General features: G+C 32.8%; 1 protein-coding gene and 1 non-coding gene across 5 annotated transcripts in view; one reads left to right on the top strand and one right to left on the bottom strand.

The window, feature by feature from the left end:
• LOC141447239 (vascular endothelial growth factor receptor 1-like) overlaps window positions 1-21,933 on the top strand; it is a 534,132-nt gene that overhangs the window by 17,014 nt on the left and 495,185 nt on the right. The gene's annotated exons all lie outside the window — the stretch shown is intronic.
• On the bottom strand, window positions 15,260-15,384 carry TRNAL-CAA (transfer RNA leucine (anticodon CAA)). Its single transcript has 2 exons — window positions 15,347-15,384; window positions 15,260-15,304 (listed from the first exon to the last, which is right to left on the bottom strand). It is a non-coding gene; the product is annotated as a tRNA-Leu (tRNA).

The following is a 21,933-nucleotide window of genomic DNA, read 5'->3' as shown; positions in this document are numbered from 1 at the left end:
GTTTGAAAAGTAAATTAGTTTGAATTATTTATTAATGTAAGGCGAAGAGTTAAATATTTGAAAATTACATCTTCTATCTCAAAAAAAGGGTTTGCTAATTTCAGTTCTTATAATATTTATTATTTTGCTGGTAATTTCGATCTACCGGCCATCTTCAGGGATGTGAAACTGTGTGCAATTCCAAATATCCGATTCCAAATATCAAATATCATGAACTATTAGGGCCCATGCCGTGACCCGTAAAATAAGACGACTTTTTACAATAAACAAGTATTACTATTTTATTTGTTTATTTTGAAATGAATACGACTTTAAATTTGCTATCATATGCAGGCAATCCAAAAAACCATAATGATAACAAAATTGGGAGATACAGTTTGGCATTATAGTTTCAAATCTATCGTCTACATAACCTGATAAATTAGACCACTGGATAGCTAAAGGATCAAAGAATTCATTACGATAAGCAAGGACTGTGACGCATCACGCGTCATTTTGAGATCATTTTGCTGCGTATCGAGATTTGGAATTAGTATAACTTTTGACTCGGAGAAGCTACGATGTTCGTTTAAGTTTTAATCGTCAGCTGTCGTCACAATCTATCGATTGTATATAAAACATTAGTGTAAAGTAGTGACAGTGAGGATAATAAGGTGTTAGAATAAAAAAATATTATCAAAAATATATAATGTCGGCCTATACGCGTCGAAAAGCCAAAACCAAATACAGAGATCGGAAAGGGCTTCACAAGAACAATCGAATGGTAATAATAAAACACCATTTGACCGAGTCAAGCTGTGCCCAGGAACGTAAAAGAATAGATGCGGCCGAGCGGTATCAACGACGGTGCCAGTACATCTGCAGCTGGGGCGGTTGAAACTATGCAAGTGGATGATGGAAATCGCTTCTACATCGACAAACGGACTGTATAGGCATAGTTTGTGTTCGATCGTCGATTATGAAGACACATTGGGCAGCAGCTAGTGCACGTTTCACTAAGACGTTTGTCAACAATCCATTCGGACATCAGTGTGATCGTCTATAGTTTCTGCGCTCATTGAAGCTAAAACACTTACCGTTGCTTAATAATATATTATTATTATTATATTACAAAAAATATAACCCGTTACGTAAACGTATTCACGTACAACACACGGCCGTGTCCATGACCCAGCCACAGGTTTTTATTTTTCTTTTTAAGTAGTGCAGTGTTGTTAGAAAATTTGTTTGTCAATTTCAGACAAATATATTATCGATTTCTTGCTACATTCGTGTGTAAGGTTTTTGTGGGTGTCAGATTCAAATTAATTTACGAATGAATATATTGTTTATTTTTGTTAGGGTAATTGGCTAAAATGAAAACGAAATTTTAACAGGTTTTTTACTAGAATTTTTGCCTTATAAAATTTTTTACTAAAAGATTTATACATAATTTCAATTTGAGAGTTGACTGTACAGTACAAACTCCTCCAAGACAAAGTTGTGATTAGACCGATGTTATCCTACTGCAGCCCTTACGTGTTATATCAAGAAACTCCAGGACAAAACAGAACTCTGAGGCTTGCTCTTCAGACTCTTCAAGATTCGACTCACTCCACGGAGACTGCATCCATTATCCCTGGTACGCTCCTACATCCAAAAATCAGTCTGCTGAAACTCCTTTCCATCCTAGACTGTCATCCTAATCCACTCTGCTACGACACAGTTCCCTACAGATCCTTCTATTCCCTACAGACACAAACTTATCCAACTCTAACTTTCTCCTTAAGCTGCAGGCTTTCTCTTCCTTTTACAATGCGAATTATATCCTTGTCCCATCCTAAACTTTTCATATATTATATGAACTATTCACTGCACAGCTCGATTAACTCCATAAAACAAAACAAAAAAAGTGGAGAAATGCGATGATGTAATGTACATTGATTTTAAAATTTCCTTTATAATTCAAATTCAAATAAATTTACTGTTATCATTTAGCGGCTGCTGATGTATTTGAGTTGAATTATTGCTACGAATTACATTAGAGCATTGGAGTTAATCAAAATGGCTTCTGAAATAAATTATTTATTATTCAATGGCCAACAAATGTTTGGTTGTTTAATGGTGATAATCTTTATTATTTATGAAATTCATTACAAATATAAAAAAAGCCATGACTGAACCAAGTGTTTTGACCCTAAAATTTACGATATTTCAAAAAGTGGAGTTAATCGATTTGTACAGTGAACGGCTCATGTAATGAATGTAATTAAACATTTACACTTCATGTTTGTAATTATTATACATATTTATAATAAAGTTTAATTATCAAATTTCTCTTTAAAGATATTTAGATGTTTCCCAGTAACAAATTGTAGAAACAATTTCATTGCAGTCAAGAAATTGAAAATTTTAATTTTCTTCTAGATTAGATTGCTCTATTGAAATAAATTTTTGCAGGGAGTTCCTCCATAGTGGAGGAACAAAAAGAAACAGTGAGAAAACTCCCAAAATTGTCTTATGATCGTCTATTTTGTGACCATGATGCAGATAAATGCTATAAAATGCCTAAAAACAAACCAGCTGCGTCAAATTACGAGGTGTGGCTATTAAATAACGAGACTGATGCTGCTACAGATAGAACTATGCATGCGCCAAATCCTAACGGCCGACAGCTGTGCAGCGTAAAGCCTTCTCTTTCGATTGCAGCGTCTCACGTGTTTGTAGAGAAATCTGTCTGACCGGAACCGTCGTTTGTGTAAGAGGTGTTAGTTTCGTTTTGCGCGAAAACATGATACTACACATGTTAGTAGAGCAACGAATTGTCGTGAAATTTCACATGATACTTGGTGAAACCGCTACTGGAACTTATCTTTTATTAAAAGAAGTTTATGGCGTTGAATGTTTATCACGTGCGCGAGTTTTTGAGTGGTTCAAGCGAGGTCCAAAATGACCGAGAAGACGTCGGGGAGATGATGACCGCCCGGGACGCCCTTCCACATGTCCAAAACGGATGAAAATATCGATTATAATTAATCAACATTACTACCGGTGAGGTGCTTGCTTAACTCCGTGAAAGAGTAAGGAGAAAACGACCCGATTTGTGGAAGAACAAGTCACGGGGTTCTCCATCAAGACAACCGGCGCCGGCTCATACTGCATTGTCTGTCAAGACTTTTCTAGCCAAGTACAACATCCCAGTTTGAGGCCATCCGCTTTATTCGCCTGACCTGGCCTCAAGTGACTTTAGATCTGTTCCCCAAAGTCAAATCTGCATTAAAAGGGACACGATTTCAGTCCGTTGAAGCTGTAAAAGAAAAAGCGGCACGCGTCATGCAGGAGCTCACAGAAAAAGACTTCCAGCACTGTTTCGAAAATGGTAAATTCGCATGGAGCGTTGTAGGGATAGGGGAGGGGTGTATATTGGAGGTGATAATATCTAAATATGTATAAATTTAAAATAAAATGTTTTATAGCAATAGTCTCGTTATTTAATAGCCACACCTCGTATGTCAGGATATTGTATGAAAACGGGCATGTAGATATTTGAGAGAATAGCTCATTTATATTTTTTTTAATGATGAAAACAAAAAATTTTTAATACTACAAAAGTGAAGGTGAAGAACAGTTAGCAAAAAGTTGGGGTTGGTGCAGTTAGAACTTAATAAAATATGCAACGAGCACTCTGGCTAACTGAGGAGCTTTTAATAAAATTTACTCTTAAATAAAGGATTAACGATCCTTACTGGATTCTACGTGAAATTTTACCTGTGCATTTTTTGGTCAGGTACCCTTCTACACAGCTACATCAAATATTTACGTATCAATTCATGTCTAATGATTCTGTCGTGCCGAATAAAACCAAGCTGTGTACACAGATGTCAAGCGGGTAATGTTTTATTTATATATATTCTATGTAGCATAGTTTCTGAAAATGCTATAATGTTAAGGATAACCGTAGTATTGTCTGACAATTCGTATAATGAAGTATGTCATACATATGTGAACAGCCCGGTCTAGTGAAAGAGATGTAGCCTCAGTAATTTGTATTGGATCAGTTTTTATTGAACATTATTTTTATATTATTTTAGATTTTGGCTGCTTATTATAATTAAAATTTTTATTTCTAGGTATATTATTTATTTACGTTATACACATAACATCGCCCTTAACATTGATTTTGATGAAAACTTTACGATCACGTTCTTCTTCTTATACCTTGTAAGTTTTTTTCTCCAATATTTTTCTCTGTTTTTACAAAATAAGAAGATAAAAGAAGTACCCTTGACTTATTTAAGAAAAAACAACAAAAATAAAGCAATATTTATCTAATCTAACTTTTTCACAAAATGAAGTTATACAGGTATGGTGTAAAGAAAATGAGTTGACACATGCGATAGAATTAAATAAAAATAGATAAAGCGTGCTAGAGGTGTAAAAATGGCGGAGACCTAGGTACGTACGTAAAGAACAAGGATAGACTGCCTTTTAATTAGCCTATTAAGTAATGCCTATTTTGTCAGGCGAGCCTCTTGCGTCCAACTACCAAATTAGATGACGTGGGCGGCAGAGGCATTTAGCAAACCCATACTTTACTGCAAAGTTCTCACATTTTACCATTAAATAAAAATTTAAGGCCTAGAGACGGGGAATCGAACCTACTAAACCAACAATACATCTTAGCTTTGCGGGTCTAGTATCTTAACCGCTCGGCTATCGTGGCACCTTTCCTTCGTATTCTCATTAGTTATTAATTAAACTGTATAATATTCAAAACTATCTTTATTTTTACTACCAGTTTCTAGTTTATACTTTGTAATTTTTACTGTTTGGTTAACTACTTCAACATGGGTTGACTATAACAAATCTACGTTTTTCCATTCACAGATGACATAAATAAAGAATGTTGATTTGTATAATATATAATTCTGTTATACTAAGCAATTGATCAAAATTGTAGCTGAAAATGGATTTAAAAAAAAAGCTGAAAAGTCCCTGAAATATTTTTATTCGTAAGCAAATGGTAAGCATTGCTTTAACCAGTTAAGAGTGTTTGACGTGTGCATACACGTCAAACCAAATCTCTATTTCGGTGCGTTCGACGTGTATACTCGTTTTAAAAAAATATAAAATTGCCATTAACTATAAAAACTCGAAATTTTAATAAAATACAATAAGAATTTTATTTGATGGCATGTTTCCTTTATCTTACCAATAGAACTGCTAAGTATTTTATACGGAGGGGGATGGAGGGAGCCAGCCAAATGATAAGTGGTTGGTACATGTTTGGTCTCCGCATTAGAGATTGGGAATTACGCACACAAATAGAAGCTTTCAACCCTTTGTGCAATGCCGTTTTTTTACCTTAGTTAGAGGTTCAGACCTCAGTACGAGCATGATTTTTCATTTTGCACACAGAATTCAAAGCTCTTTTCTTCTTTGTAAAAGCTCTTGCGTCCTTAGTTTTAACTAGAGCAATGCATAACGTGAAGCGGTGCAAGATTTTGAAATGCCCAGAATGCTTCTTTGTAATCACAAGCCCCCAGAGATTGCAGAAAAAGTCGCTTGCAGTGACTATTACGACGTTGTAAACTTTTAGTTGTTTTGCCCTGATTTTAATTCCGCACGCTGTGAGGGGTTTTTAAAATTAAATTCTACGCTTAACTGGTTAAGAAAAATACATTCACTAAACCAGTATTAGTAAAAAATTTATAAATTATGGTTTTTATTAATCGAAATATGCGCAAGTAATGAGAGAGTGTTCTTTGACAATTTTCATGTAAATTATTTACTAAATTTGGTACATTTATTTATTTTTTTAAGTTAAACATAAATTAAAAATTGAGTTGAAAGACTCTTAAACTAAATTTAGCAATTTCTCATCCTTAAACTTTTGCTTAAGAAAACACAGACAGGATAAGTTTTCATGTTTGGGAGTTCCTCTGAGTAGAGTAAACATACGCTTTATAAACTTAATTTACATGTTGTTATCTTGATAAAGTTTTTTTACATCTTCACACCTAAAATGCACGCCAGTATCTCTCTGTATTAATACAAAAGAGTTTGATAAATTTAAATGCTTAATTTTAAACTTAAAGCATAAATAAATGGAACCTATGAATGAATATGGGTTAGGTTTGTAGGGCTGGATAATACTGTTTTCTTTTTATACTTGATAGAGGCATATTTCTGCATTTCTAGTCAGTTTCAGACCTTATTCCATCACCAGATGTTGATTAATTAGTTTAGTGTCGAGAATTTGACTTGAACAATGGTTTTGCCAATCATTATGCTTGCTCTTAGAATATAACCAAAACTTTATCCTCGTTTCCATTCGATCAGAGTATAGACATAGGATATCCCTACCCGAGAAAGCAAACTATCCATTTTAGGTACGGAAAAGAAAGAACACTTCACAGAGTGCCTTTAAATGATTTTTAAAAATTGGCAAACCCAATCCTTAATTACCAACCTCATTCTTCCTCTAATCTACTACAATTTAGTTCCTATCCCTTGGGCTACTCATAGCCAAAAAAGAGTACAATGGAACCCTAATTACAAAGAATCAGAACTAAACAGATGTTACCAACTACTGTGAAACGATTACTCTACAACAGATTCAGTCTCAGTAAACCACGAACGACTTTGATTTTAAAACCAATCTTGATTTTGAACTATTTGGGTTCAACCAAACGTTTCTATATCCAAAGATTGCAATCCCTTCAAACCGAAATTCTGCATACAATCATTAATAGTCCCGATCTACCTGAATATACCTAAAGATCAATTAGCGTCCCTGTTAATTGACCATTCGTTCAATTTTTATCACTTGAATGAGAATCATTTCTTGGTTCTAACTCTAACTGAATTTCGCTGGATCTTTCAAGTTAAGATGTGAGCTCGTCCACCTGAACCATAAGCCATGGCTCACTAGGGAGAAATTGAACTAATGTTCTCTTTGAACTTCAAGGTGCATTGAAGACGTGGTGCACACTTTCTTAGCGACTGCTCAATTCTTTCTGAGATTCAGAGACTATATTTCGGACATTCAGTACTTACAAGAGCACAAATTATTTCTTTGCTAAATGGAAAGTGTAGTTGTCGACCTCTCATTTAATATGCTCGCCATGCCTGGGTTTTGTAGTTATCCACTGGTTCAATAATTTAATTTTCAATAATTTGTAATTCTGTGTCGGTTATTTTGTTTTATTTCTAGTTCAGATATATTTTTTGTAATTAAACTTTGTAATTTGTATTTTCTAGAAAAAAATTATTATTATTTTTTTTTTTTGGCTCATCAACAGCTGAGGTCATTAGCGCCCGGAGCTTTTTCCAGTGCACTGCCGGCCTCCGGACAGTGTTCTCTCGTTACAGACAACACTGTCCATCACCGGACAGTGAGCTTTAAGAAGCTCCTAGGAAGAGAAAATCTAAGGGTCAGCTGCTGGATTCGAACCCGGGACCTCCGCGTGGGAGTCCAGTATGCTAACCTCATAGCTAATCCCTTCCCTAATAATAATAATAATAATTATTATTATTATTATTAGTCCCGATCTAGGTAACCTATTTAATCTTCCAAAGAGACCTAGAAGATTCTTTTGTTAACTTTGACAGGTTTAAAACAATTTATATACAGCTGCATTCCCACTTTAGTCTAGCATTTCCTTTTCTTCCTCACCATCATAGATAACAAACCATCCAGACGATTATCTCGCGATATTTCCTTTACTCAGGAGCGATTAGTTCAGCAAACTGTTGGGAAGGTTACCGCTGTGTGGTTTCTTTTATCACGAAGTTAGATTTGCCCCAAGTACACGCAACATTAAATAACGGTTACATCACCAATGTTACTTTATATCTCAACAACGCAGGCGTGACAATTGAAACCAAATTACAAAAATTGAATTTCATGTAAAAGGCACTAGATATTTCGCTTCACTTTTTTAACAAGAATTGAATTTACTCGTCCTATTTCCAGAAATACATTTTTTATTTGCCTAATCGATCTTAGCGAAGGCTCCATTATCTATAATTTTTAATTTTCTTAGAGAGACTTTTTTTACTATTATTAAGAGAAAAAAGGGTAACTAAAATTTTCTTGTAGAAGTTGAGGTAATTACAAATTTAACAACTTTGTACAACTAATTAGCAGACGAATTGTACTTTATTTTGTACATTTATAAATAACGGGTCACATACTTTATTCATGCCTTCCAAGACCTTCCATTTACTTACTTTTGAATCAATTATTTTTGGCAGAACTTACATTTAATCAATCAATCAATCTTTTTATTGCTTTTAAGATCAATTTCTTTCAGCAGGGGTTGAGTTGATTTGCATGGAATAAACAGTAATTACAAAAAAAAGATGAAATAGTATAAATAATAATAGTAATAATAAAAAATAATTATGTAAATAAACTAACTCTTTTTGTAACGACATAGAAAAGTAAACAGATAAATAAGAATATTTAGCCACAATCATTTCTCCTAAAAAATAGCGACAAATAGTGGTATAAAATATCAACTAAAACTGTTGCTAACTTTAAAGATATCAGAACGTTAAGAAAGATATGATTCAGTTTACAATAAGAGTCTATTTGTCAATAAAATATCGAGAGAAAGTGGTATAAAATAAATCAACTAAAACTGTTGCTAACTTTAAAGATATCAGAACGTTAAGAAAGATATGATTCAGTTTACAATAAGAGTCTATTTGTCAATAAAATATCGAGAGAAAGTGGTATAAAATAAATCAACTAAAACTGTTACTAACTTTAAAGATATCACAACGTTAAGAAAGATATGATTCAATTTACAATAAGAGTCTATTGGTCAATAAAATATCGAGAGAAAGTGGTATAAAATAAATCAACTAAAACTGTTACTAACTTTAAAGATATCACAACGTTAAGAAAGATATGATTCAGTTTACAATAAGAGTCTATTGGTCAATAAAATATCGAGAGAAAGTGGTATAAAATAAATCAACTAAAACTGTTACTAACTTTAAAGATATCACAACGTTAAGAAAGATATGATTCAGTTTACAATAAAAGTCTATTGCCAATAAAATAGCGAGAAAAAGTGGTATAAAATAAATCATCTAAAACTGTTGCTAACTTTAAAGATATCAGAACGTAAAAAAGATATGATTCAGTTTACTAGAGTCTATTGGTCAATAAATTTGGCAGTGCATCAACATCCTAAGAGTATAAAATATAATTTGAGAGATACATTTACCCCTAAAATAGGACATGTTAAAAGGGAAGTGTCTTAGATTATCACTTTTAGATTTACATGAGGTGCACAGATGGTCAGGATTAAATCTATATGAAACATTATTGAGGAAAATCCTACAGAACTGGCCACCAAATAACCTTCATTGGCTGGCCACTCTTTATTTAACTTACATTTAATGTGGTTCTTTAACTTATCTATGTTAAATGTAAGTTTACAGCCTAATGAAATATCTGCTATTAATAAAGTTAGAAATCTTTTTACGCCATATATGATTAACGATGTCCACAATCTAATCCAGTATTTGGTAATAAAAGAGAGGACAAAAATTACTGTTGGTCCCTTGATCCATTTTTTATATTGCAAGACTTCGTAACGTAGATATTTTATAGGATTTTGACATTTATTGCTTCCTTGTCAGGTATAAAAAAGGGGTTTGGGTCTGCAGACTGTACATTCCTATCAGACAACCAACGTTCCATAACATTTGAAAAGAAAAGTCATTGATTATTTAGAATCACTATTTTTCTTTTTTTTATGAAACAATAAAACAAAGTGATGGATGTAATATTTAAACAATTTTCATGCCAAGTTTTAGAGTAAATCAATGCTACTCTTTTTTTAGAAAACGCCTCCAAAAAAGTCTCAAAAATGTACTCCTCAAAAGTTTGACTTTTGATTGGCCCTTAAATTTACGTTAACCAGTTAAGCGCAGAATTTAATTTTTAAAAAACCCTTCACAGTGTGCGGAATTCAAATCAGACAATGACGTGTATACACGTGTCGAACGCAGGGCAAAACAACCAAAAGTTCATAATAGCAAGCGACTTTTTCTGCAATCTCTGGGGGATTCAGATTACACAGAGCATTCTGTGCTCATTCTAAATCTTGCACCGCTTCTTCACGTATGCATTTCTCTAGTTAACTAGGGACGCAAGAGCTTTTACAAGGAAGAAAAGAGCTTTGAATTCTGTGCAAAATGAAATCTTGCTCTGAACCTCTATCTAAGGTTAAAAACGGGCATTGCACAAGGGTCGAGAGCTTCTATTTGTGTACGTAATTCCCGTAATTCCCAATCTCTGATGCGGAGACCAAACATGTACCAACCACTCACCATTTGGTTGACTCCCTCCACCCCTCTCCGTATAAAATACTTGGCAGTTCTATTGGTAAGATAAAGGAAACATCCCACCAAATAATATTCTTATTATATTTTATTAAAATTTCGAGTTTTTATAGTTAATGGCAATTTTATATTTTTCACGACGAGTATACTCGTCAAACACGCTTATTTGGTTAAACTATCATTCTAGTTAAGCCTTTATGCTATTTATTTTTAAGGCGGACATTACGGTCTAACTACCACAAATTAGGTGGATGGAGTCAAACTAGCAAACATAATTTTTACTACAAAAGTTCCTCATATTAAACAAATTAAATAAAATCTAAGGACCTAGACACCGGGATCGAACCTACTAAACCAACAATACATCTTAGTTATGCGGGTCTAGTCTCTTAACCGTTCGGCTATCGTGGCACCTAGCTGTATACAATGTTTCTTAAAGGTGTTATCACATTTATGTACTTAAAAATAAATTAATAAAGAATTAAGTGAATATAATCAAGAATTTTAAGTGCTTTTTTGTCATTTTTTAATTTTCAAGATTGAAATATAATTGCCTGACCTTATTTTAAATCTTTCAAGAACGTTATATAATACATTTTTTCATTTAATTTTCTTTTATAATTACATTTTTTTTTATAATGAACTAATTTAATTGGTTAAAGCTCTTAGGAATTATCCAAAGCAAAATATTAAGAAGTAACTTACCTCAATTTTTTAAATTTTTAATTCGAATTTTCTTAGTTTACTTTTGTAAAAAAATAAAAATTGTTACAATCTTTAGAAAGAAAAATATTCATTGAAAATTAAATTAAATTAATTTTTGACTCTCTATCTCTTTCTTGATTCTGTATTCTGTAACACAGAATATCGTAACAGCACAAATAAGACTATTACATTCCAGTGAAATTGGACTAAATATGTGAGTGCTTTTTAATTTTTAATAGTCTTAGAAACACTGGTTTTCTTAAGGTGCAAAAAAAAAAAATCATTAGTTTAATGAAAATCTTCTTTTTTCGATTAATTTGAGATTTTAATGAGAATAAATTTATAATAACGTTAATTTATGCCTGATTTAAATTAATTTTGTTCTTATATTTGTCTTAAAAATTTGAAGTATCAAAGTAAAAGAGATTTAGTCTTTTGTTTGCAAATATTCGTCCTTTCAGTTATTATCAACCTGCAACTGTTAAGGAACTTACGAGGTCTGTAAATTAAGTAATGAGACTGTTTTTTATTCAAAAAGAATTACAATTCTATATTGTCACCTTCAAAATAACTTCCTTCTGAAGCCACACAGCGCTGGAGACGTTTCTTCCACTCCTCATAGCAGTGCTCGAATTCCGATACCTAGAATAGCCTTCATCTGGTCGGTTACAGCCGTTTGAATGTTTTCGACTGTCCCCAAAATGAGTTCCCTTGAGATGATTTTTCAACTTCGGGAAGAGAAAAAAAGTCACAAGGATTCAAGTCAGAGCGAATAAGGAGGCTGAGAAGCCACAGAAATGTTTTTACTGGCCAAAAACTCTGGTTTATTGAAATTGCTGTGTGACAAGGAGCATTACCCGTGATGCAACACCCACTTGTTCTTGATTTTTGGGTCTCACACGAAAGTGACCCTTTTTCGAAGTTTTTCAAGAACCTCTCGGTAAAAGTGTTGATTGACCGTTTATATCTGCTTTTTTTTTTTTTGAGCAGAACCAACAAATTTCTAGGAGTTCTTTGTAACATTGTATATCTTGAAACAGTGCTGTGTTCACCACTATGTCATAGTTCAAAATAGCAATATATATATTGTTTCTGAGTAACACTTGACGTTGTTATTAGCATAGATAACAAATCTTGCGCAGTATAACTTTGTTATAACTATAAACTGTTGTTATAGTTCTGTTGGTGGCAAACTAACTGTTTGCGTGAAATGGGCAATGACCGCACTAGTTACAAACTTAAACTATTTTACTACTAAACATAATTAATAAAGATGATGCTTAGCAACTTACTTCAATTTAAAATTACTAAATTTCAGCGTGAATATAGTTTAAAATTATCTGAATTCTTTTGAATTATATAACTGATACTTTGAAGTAGATACCTTAAACTTACACAATTTTTTTTTTTTATAATTTCTCCAATTATTTTATGTAATATTTTATTATTATTATTTTAATCTTTGATTGGAATTTATCACTGCTATAATTGTTGCAACAAGCAAATGTAGTACCTGATAGCAAAAAAATAAAAGAAAATCACGCGTGGAGAAGGCACCCAATGGTGTCACTCCAGTAACGTGCTTTGCTCTCACGATAAGAGTAGATCACGAGGGCCATCTTCTCTTCAATTTCCTTAGAGGATTACCTGGTAATGTGCAGGAAGATAGATGTTCTATGAGAGGGGTTAGGATGAGCTGCTGTAGAGGAATAACGAATTTGAGAAAACGAGTTTTAGCAAGATCTTTTAATGAAAGGGATTTTGAGGTCATTATGAATAGTGGGGTTAGATACATAGAACGAGAGCGTTAAGAAGTTTTCGAAGTATTTTTGGACTGTAATGTCTGGAGGCGTAGAGAGTTGGGACGCTTAGTTTTGTAATATAAGTTTTTTTTTGTTTTTTTTAAGAAGTGGTCGCTCGCAGTCAGCTAATATACTTCAAATTTTGAATTTTAGTTGCACATTAAATCTTTATTAATATTCAGAAGGTGATGAATGCGTAAATTACACTGAAATAGCACGTTAAAATCGAACTGAATCACCGCCTCTCCATGTCAAAAAATAGTACTTAATTGTATCCAGTTTTATTTCATTCAGTGTCTTTTTAGGATCACAATTACACAGAAAAAAGTAAAGAAAGAGCGAACATTATTAATATATTTTCTTAATGCAGCTGGGTATCTTTTGAGGCTGCAAACTGGACCGTTAATGTTCAAAATTCTGTATAATCAAACAATCTGTACACTGGATTAAAAAAAAAATATCTCAAATCATCTGGAAAGGAATTAATACAAGATTAATATAGTGTTCGACCGTTTATACACGATCGAATTTAATAGGCTTACAAAAAGATTGCTAGTTAATGGTTGCCCTAAAATAGCATGGGAACAGGCAAATTCCTGTCGTTTTGAAACTACAGTGGGCAGTGGTTTGAAACTTTTTTTGTTTTCTAAAAAAAAATGGCTAAAGTTGTTCCTGATGATTCTTATTATTGCCGTAGAGGTCAGCGAAGAGTTCCGGAAGTCAGACAAAGCCTGAAAATACACGAACACATACTTTTTTTTTTATAAATAAACAACTTTTTTTTTGCTTTTTTAATTGTATATATTTATTTATTTACAACCTGTATGTACTTACATACCTGTATGTACATACATATACATCAAGTAAATGTGATCTTCATTTAGTTATGCACAGATTGTTGGCTGAATCCTGGAGGATCCAGCGCCACAATCGGGAAGGCATGCTGAGACAGGGGCCAGCCAATGCTGGAACTCTCTATAGGTTGGAAGGAAGTTTAGGAAATAGGTAAAAGATCGCGGGGCTAACGTCGTTTCAGGCGTCGTGGAGGACTGTCCTGGATGGCTTGTGCTGTTGGGATTAGGATGTATGGTTTTAGGCTATTATGGAAATTAAGGAATCCGAGAATGTATTAGGTCATTGACAAAAAAGGGATATTGAGGTCTTTGTGGAGGGTTAAATTGGATACATAATAAGGAGCGTTTGTCGATTTGCCAAAGGACTTTAGATTGAAAGGATTGGATTCTTTGGATGTTGGATGGTTTCGCGGAGCCCCACAGTTCAGCTCCGTAGGTCCAGATGGGTCTTAGTAGTGTCTTGTATAGAGGCAGTTTGTTCTGTACGTTCATGGCTGATCTTCGCCCTAACCAGTCTTCGTAGCTGTCCGTATCGTGTATTGTGTTCTTGTCTTTTCAGTCTAGTGTGTGGGTTCCAGGTCAGTCGACTGTCTAGTTACAGTCCTAGGTAGCGTACTTGTGTGGAGGTCGGTATTTTTCTGTTGTGTATGAGTAGTGGGGGACAAGTTATAATTAAAAAACTAATAAAACTAAAAACTATTAACTAAAACTAACTAAAAAAAAAATATTAAATTATACAAAAAAGGTAGCAACAAGCTATTAAAAAATGAAATCTGCTTCTAAATTGCTTTTTAGAACATAAAAAGAGAATTTAAAGTGTAGTACAAGGCTTTTTAATTTCCATAATATCATTTTAATTTAGGTATTAAAAAAGCCTAGAATTAATTAGCAACCTGCAGATGCTATTTCCATTAGAAGGGTCCTTTACCTTATAATTTAATGTATAATAATTTTTAACGGTGTCATCAATTTTCATGAAGATTGTAGGTTGAACCTATTTATTTTATTTAAGTAGGGCAAGCGGCATTTAAAACTTACGAAGTCGAGAAAATGATTTATAAGACATGGTAAGAAATTTTTAATACGAAACAGCCTTATTATTGATTCAATATTTCAGCTCTTTTGAGATTTTCTGTAAAATAGGCTCCTACGATAAGAGCATTTATGGGCTAAATGAGTGGTTGCGATTTCCTAGTAAAAACCATTTCAATGATATTTAAGGGACTTACCACTTAAAACTTGTTAATAAAAATTAAACATTTAATATAAAGTCCAAATTTTAAAAAATTAAATGCACTTCATTGAATAATAATAAAAAAAAAATATTTATTTAAGTTAGGGTTTCATTTAATTTAAATCAAGAACACGGATGGAATAAATATTTAATTAAAAAAAATGAGATTATTGCGTAATTTGGTTCCAATTTATCTGATTTAATTTCAAATATTTATTCATAATGCTATTGATAACATTGATATATTCCTACCTACAAATTATATATTTTAAATGAATTTAATTAATAATATTAAATAAGTAACAAGAAAAAAAAAATATTGTCAGAAGTGGGATTCGAACCCACGCCCTCAGAGAGGACCAGAACGCTCACACAACCTACATACATGTAGGCAAGGTATATTACGCCTTGAGTCTGGCGCCTTAGACCGCTCGGCCATCCTGACATATGTAATGAAAGGAATTTTATAATTGAGTTAAATTAAAAAAAAATTAATTATTATTTTTAGAGATTGAATTTATTTTTTATTTAGCTAAGTAATTCATTTCTCTTACTCTTTTTTGGGTGTATGTGTAAATGTGTTTGTGAAACAATATTAAAAAGCAAAGCTTCAAAACTCATTGTCCATTGATTGATAGGGTTTTCTGTCTGAGGGTTAGCAGAAAAGAAAAGAGCTTAGGGTGGCCTCACTTGTCTTCAAATGAGGACGTATATTTTTTCTATTTCTTTTTTCTTTTTAATGAAAAATTTGGTGTAATTATAGTAATAATATAAGGGAAGGGATTAGCCATGCGGTTAGCATACTGGACTCCTACGCGGAGGTCCCAGGTTCGAATCAAGCTGCTGACCCTTAGATTTTCTCTTCCTAGGAGCTTCTTACAGCTCACTGTCCGGTGATGGACAGTGTTACCTGTAACGAGAGAACACTGTCCGGAGGCCGGCAGTGCACTGAAAAAAGCTCCGGGCCCCAATTATAGCCTACATATATAATTACAACAGAAGACAACAAAACAAACTAAAGATGAACAGATAACTTCTGACAAAACAAAACAAAAACATAACCTAATTATAAAATTAATAAAATGCCTTCTATTTATTAAACATAAACACTAAACCTAACCTAAAATTAACTAAAAATTAAAAATTAAATTCATCAATTAAAGTTTTCCTATAATTTAAGGCATTTACAATAGAAATAAACAAATTCTGCCAATTCCGGCCATTTAAATAAGACAAAAATCAATTAAAGATCTAACCTCTCCTCATTAAAAGCTGCCTTTCCGTCTAAATCCTCGCAGAATAGGGCATTCAGCCATGAAATGGTAGATGTCTTCCATGCACAGTAAGATTACATAATGAACAATTGGCAATGAAAATGGCGCAAGTCCATTTTTTTTATTGAAATCAAGGTAACGACAGCTTTGTATTCTACAACAACTCTTTTGTTTAGAGTGACAATGCAGTAAGTTCTTAGTGCACTTATTGGCCACCAGGAGAAGTACAAAGTTTTGGTACTTAATCAAAAGCTCATATTGAGAATGACAGTGGCGTAAGTCTACCAGATTGTTTGTTTCTTTATGACTGTTTTCTTGGTGAAGTTTATTGTCGTGTGGTGTTAATTAGTGAATTTTTATATGGTTTTAGTTAACTGAAAATTAAAAATAAGCCTTAGTGTTGGTGTTATTAGTTAAATTTTAATTTGGAGTTTTTTTTTTTTACTTTATTTACTTTCACAACTGCATTATATATTTCAGCAATAAGTGAAGCTGATAAATACAACATGATAATAGATAAGTACATGAATAGCATGAGGGGAGAATACACCCATTCCCAAAGAAAACTCCCAAAGAGGAGTTCATTATTGTGCACTGGCACTTACTTCATTTAGAAGATCGCGTGGCCATCTGCGCTTCAGCCGTCTTGGAGTATTTCTAGGCAATGCAGTAAGTTGGGACACTAGTGGATTAGGATGTGAGGTGAATGATGTGTGGAATTTAATGTAACGGGATCTTACAGCTTTTGAAACATAGGGGAACAAGGAAATCTCGGTGCAAGGTAGAGTTAGGGACATAGTAAGGAGCATTAGCGATTCTACGGAGTGTTTTTGACTGGAAGGATTGTATTTTGTAGATATTGGAAGCTTTGGCTGAGCCCCAAAGTTCCATTCCGTAAGTCCAGGCAGGTTTCAGTATCATAGTGTAGAGATAAGTCATTTATTCTGTAGTAAGAGTTTAGATCGCTTGTCGAGAAATCTAGAGAGAAGTTTGAATCGTCTATTCAGTTTATTGGGAGAGAGATGACTGTTGATTGAAGAGAATTGTTAGGATTAGTTGGGATCAGTTTGTGTTGAAGACAGTTTTTTATTAGAATTGCAGTGCCCCCTATGGGCAGTGTCATCAGGGTGATCAGTTCTGTGGATAGTGTAGTCGGTTATGTTGAAATAAGATCTGCTAGTAAAATGAGTCTCTGTGATGAGTCTTCTGCATTTTCAAGCATTGGTTTATGGAATAAAACCCTTAAAATTGGTTTTAAATGCCGCTTTGTTTAACCTTGCGCCAGATATGCTGAGAATGACAATGAAGTAAGGTCACATTTTTGCATTTTCTAAAATAATTTTAAATCCCGTTGCATTCTAATATGCACCAAAAAATTTGACCCAATGTAGTAATAATAAAAACAAAAGTAATAAAGCTATTTTTATTATCTGCATTTTATTACAGAGCAAAGCACAAAACTCGTTTTATCTCAAAACTGCTCAAAATGGACTTACGCAACTCTCATTCTCACCGGGACAATGGCGTCATCACAAAACTTTTTATTTTCACCAGGAGAAATAATATTGGGCATTGATGACTTCCGTTTTAAGGTAAAAATTGACTCAACGAATTTTTGGCAGGGTTAAAAAAGAAATTTAAGGTCACTAAGGGACAATTAACACTTGTTCCGTTCAGGTTTTATTCTCGATGGGCTGATAAATAGTTGATTGGCGTACGTTTTTTAAAACGTAGTTAGATGTATGTAACACCTTATTCTGTTAAATGCAAATATGTAGATTTAACAATTGTTGCGGAAAGAACATGTGTATCTTATTAAACACGAACTTAAACTGGTCACATCGTGCTTTTTACGCTTAACTTTATAACTTGTTAGAAAAGATAACTAGTTAGATATTCTGACAAACGAAACATACGGATAACAACATAATCTCCTTCGCTAACAAGATACCTTCCTTCCGTTTTAAAATTTAACTAAACTCCCCTTGTTAGAATGTCAAAGTTACATTTTCTCACACCAGACGGCACTCTGGTAAAATGCGCCGCTCGCTTTTACTTGTTTTGCGTGTAAACTTATTTTTATTATTTGTTCTTACTAAAACTTGATTAATTATTTAGAAGCAAAAGTGAGGTTTTGTCCGTTGATATAGTTTTGTGTAAAATTTTTTTTTAAAATTTTTGACTATTCTTAAACAATTTTTACACACATAAACATATAAATTTTATTACATTTTTAATACTATATTGTTTTGTATAAAATTTATACAGATGCCGCAGTAGCCGAGCGGTTAGAGGCGTGGCCCGCTAAACTAAGATTTATTGTGGTACTGGGTTCGATTCCCGGTCTAGAGGCTTTGGATTTTATTTAATGGCATAGTAAGAAATTTGTAGTAAATCATGTTAACTAACAGGCCCGACTAAAAAAAAGAAAAAAACTATTTACCCCTACCACACTACAGTTCTATTGGCCAGTATATACGCCCACAAGGCGCTTGTTCGATCCGCCATTAAGAACTTTGGTGCTTATTTTCTCTATTAAAACAATAGTTTAGAATTTTTATACTATTTTTTCCTCCGTAGGTATTTCATAATGAATCAACTTAAGCAATAAAAATTTCCACTACAAAAATTAATGTAATATTTAACTTCACTATTTTTTTCTGACAAAATTCTTCAATTAAATCAAAATTGGGCACATCATAATTGAAATAAAATATATTTTGCAATCATTCATAAACCGTGGTTGTTGGTGAAACGTAAAATAAATCTTCAAAATAATTTATTTTTATTATTGCGTAATTTCATTCTTTATTAAATACCTATGGAGGAAAAAATAGTGAAAAAATTCTAGAGTACATTTTTGGAATGAAAAATAAGCCTAAAAAGTGTTAATGGTGGAACGTAGAAGCGCCATGTAGGCGTGTAACTAAGTGTGGTTTAGCCCCACCTACCTACGGTTCTATTGGCCAGTATACACGCCCACAAGGCGCTTGTTCGATCCGCCATTAAGAACTTTGGTGCTTATTTTCTCTATTAAAACAATAGTTTAGAATTTTTATACTATTTTTTCCTCCGTAGGTATTTCATAATGAATCAACTTAAGCAATAAAAATTTCCACTACAAAAATTAATGTAATATTTAACTTCACTATTTTTTTCTGACAAAATTCTTCAATTAAATCAAAATTGGGCACATCATAATTGAAATAAAATATATTTTGCAATCATTCATAAACCGTGGTTGTTGGTGAAACGTAAAATAAATCTTCAAAATAATTTATTTTTATTATTGCGTAATTTCATTCTTTATTAAATACCTATGGAGGAAAAAATAGTGAAAAAATTCTAGAGTACATTTTTGGAATGAAAAATAAGCCTAAAAAGTGTTAATGGTGGAACGTAGAAGCGCCATGTGGGCGTGTAACTAAGTGTGGTTTAGCCCCACCTACCTACGGTTCTATTGGCCAGTATACACGCCCACAAGGCGCTTGTTCGATCCGCCATTAAGAACTTTGGTGCTTATTTTCTCTATTAAAACAATAGTTTAGAATTTTTATACTATTTTTTCCTCCGTAGGTATTTCATAATGAATCAACTTAAGCAATAAAAATTTCCACTACAAAAATGAATGTAATTTTGAACTCAACTGTTTTATTCTGGCAAAATTCTTCAATTGAATCAAAATTGGTGACATCTTAATTGAAATAAAACGTATTTTGCAATCATTCATAAACCGTGGTTGTTGGTGAAACGTAAAATAAATCTTCAAAATAATTTATTTTAATTTTTGCGTAATTTCATTCTTTATTAAATACCTATGGAGGAAAAAATAGTGAAAAAATTCTAGAGTACATTTTTGGTATGAAAAATAAGCCTAATAGTGTTAATGGTGGAACGTAGAAGCGCCATGTAGGCGTGTAACTAAGTGTGGTTTAGCCCCACCTACCTACGGTTCTATTGGCCAGTATACACGCCCACAAGGCGCTTGTTCGATCCGCCATTAAGAACTTTGGTGCTTATTTTCTCTATTAAAACAATAGTTTAGAATTTTTATACTATTTTTTCCTCCGTAGGTATTTCATAATGAATCAACTTAAGCAATAAAAATTTCCACTACAAAAATGAATGTAATTTTGAACTCAACTGTTTTATTCTGGCAAAATTCTTCAATTGAATCAAAATTGGTGACATCTTAATTGAAATAAAACATATTTTGCAATCATTCATAAACCGTGGTTGTTGGTGAAACGTAAAATAAATCTTCAAAATAATTTATTTTAATTATTGCGTAATTTCATTCTTTATTAAATACCTATGGAGGAAAAAATAGTGAAAAAATTCTAGAGTACATTTTTGGTATGAAAAATAAGCCTAAAAAGTGTTAATGGTGGAACGTAGAAGCGCCATGTGGGCGTGTAACTAAGTGTGGTTTAGCCCCACCTACCTACGGTTCTATTGGCCAGTATACACGCCCACAAGGCGCTTGTTCGATCCGCCATTAAGAACTTTGGTGCTTATTTTCTCTATTAAAACAATAGTTTAGAATTTTTATACTATTTTTTCCTCCGTAGGTATTTCATAATGAATCAACTTAAGCAATAAAAATTTCCACTACAAAAATTAATGTAATATTTAACTTCACTTTTTTTTTCTGACAAAATTCTTCAATTAAATCAAAATTGGGCCCATCATAATTGAAATAAAACGTATTTTGCAATCATTCATAAACCGTGGTTGTTGGTGAAACGTAAAATAAATCTTCAAAATAATTTATTTTAATTATTGCGTAATTTCATTCTTTATTAAATACCTATGGAGGAAAAAATAGTGAAAAAATTCTAGAGTACATTTTTGGTATGAAAAATAAGCCTAAAAAGTGTTAATGGTGGAACGTAGAAGCGCCATGTGGGCGTGTAACTAAGTGTGGTTTAGCCCCACCTACCTACGGTTCTATTGGCCAGTATACACGCCCACAAGGCGCTTGTTCGATCCGCCATTAAGAACTTTAATGCTTATTTTCTCTATTAAAACAATAGTTTAGAATTTTTTCACTATTTTTTCCTCCGTAGGTATTTCATAATGAATCAACTTAAGCAATAAAAATTTCCACTACAAAAATTAATGTAATTTTTAACTTAACCGTTTTTTCTGACAAAATTCTTCAATTAAATCAAAATTGGTGACATCTTAATTGAAATAAAACGAATTTTGCAATTAAATTGACGCTTACCTAAATGGAAAACCTATTTATCTAAGAGATTATTTAAAACTTTAATGTTATTCATAAATTGAAGTATATATTTTAAAATATGTTTATTATGACATGAAATTAGTATTATTGTAGGTCAAAAATTCCTAAAATGCTATAGAAAATAAAGGAAATGGAAATTTGTCATCAGTTCCTACCAAAAAACAGAGAAAAATCCAAATTTTTTATCAGTGGACCATAATGCAGTAGGAGTTTGCTGCAAGTTCTTGGTAAAAAAGGTATTTTTAGATTGGAAGAAACAGCCAGCCAATCAGAAGTAGGAGAGCTAGCCAGTTACGATTCTTGTATTCCATTGGCTTAGTTGTAAATGTGCAAAATGGAGATCAGTTTTTTTTTTGAAGTTTGATTGGCTGGTGTTATCCACCAATCCTGCTTCATTTTCTTCCCTTGTTAATTCTATGACGAGCTCCTTTACTACCATGTTCTCCTGATACTAAATGTGAATTTCACC

The sequence above is a fragment of the Rhodnius prolixus genome, unplaced genomic scaffold (assembly GCF_049639745.1).
Source record: "Rhodnius prolixus isolate KJV_2025 unplaced genomic scaffold, Rpr scaffold_7, whole genome shotgun sequence".
In the NCBI taxonomy this organism is placed as follows: Eukaryota; Metazoa; Arthropoda; class Insecta; order Hemiptera; family Reduviidae; genus Rhodnius; species Rhodnius prolixus.
Note: the sequence above shows the minus strand (reverse complement) of the source record. Positions and strands in the feature narration are given on the sequence as shown.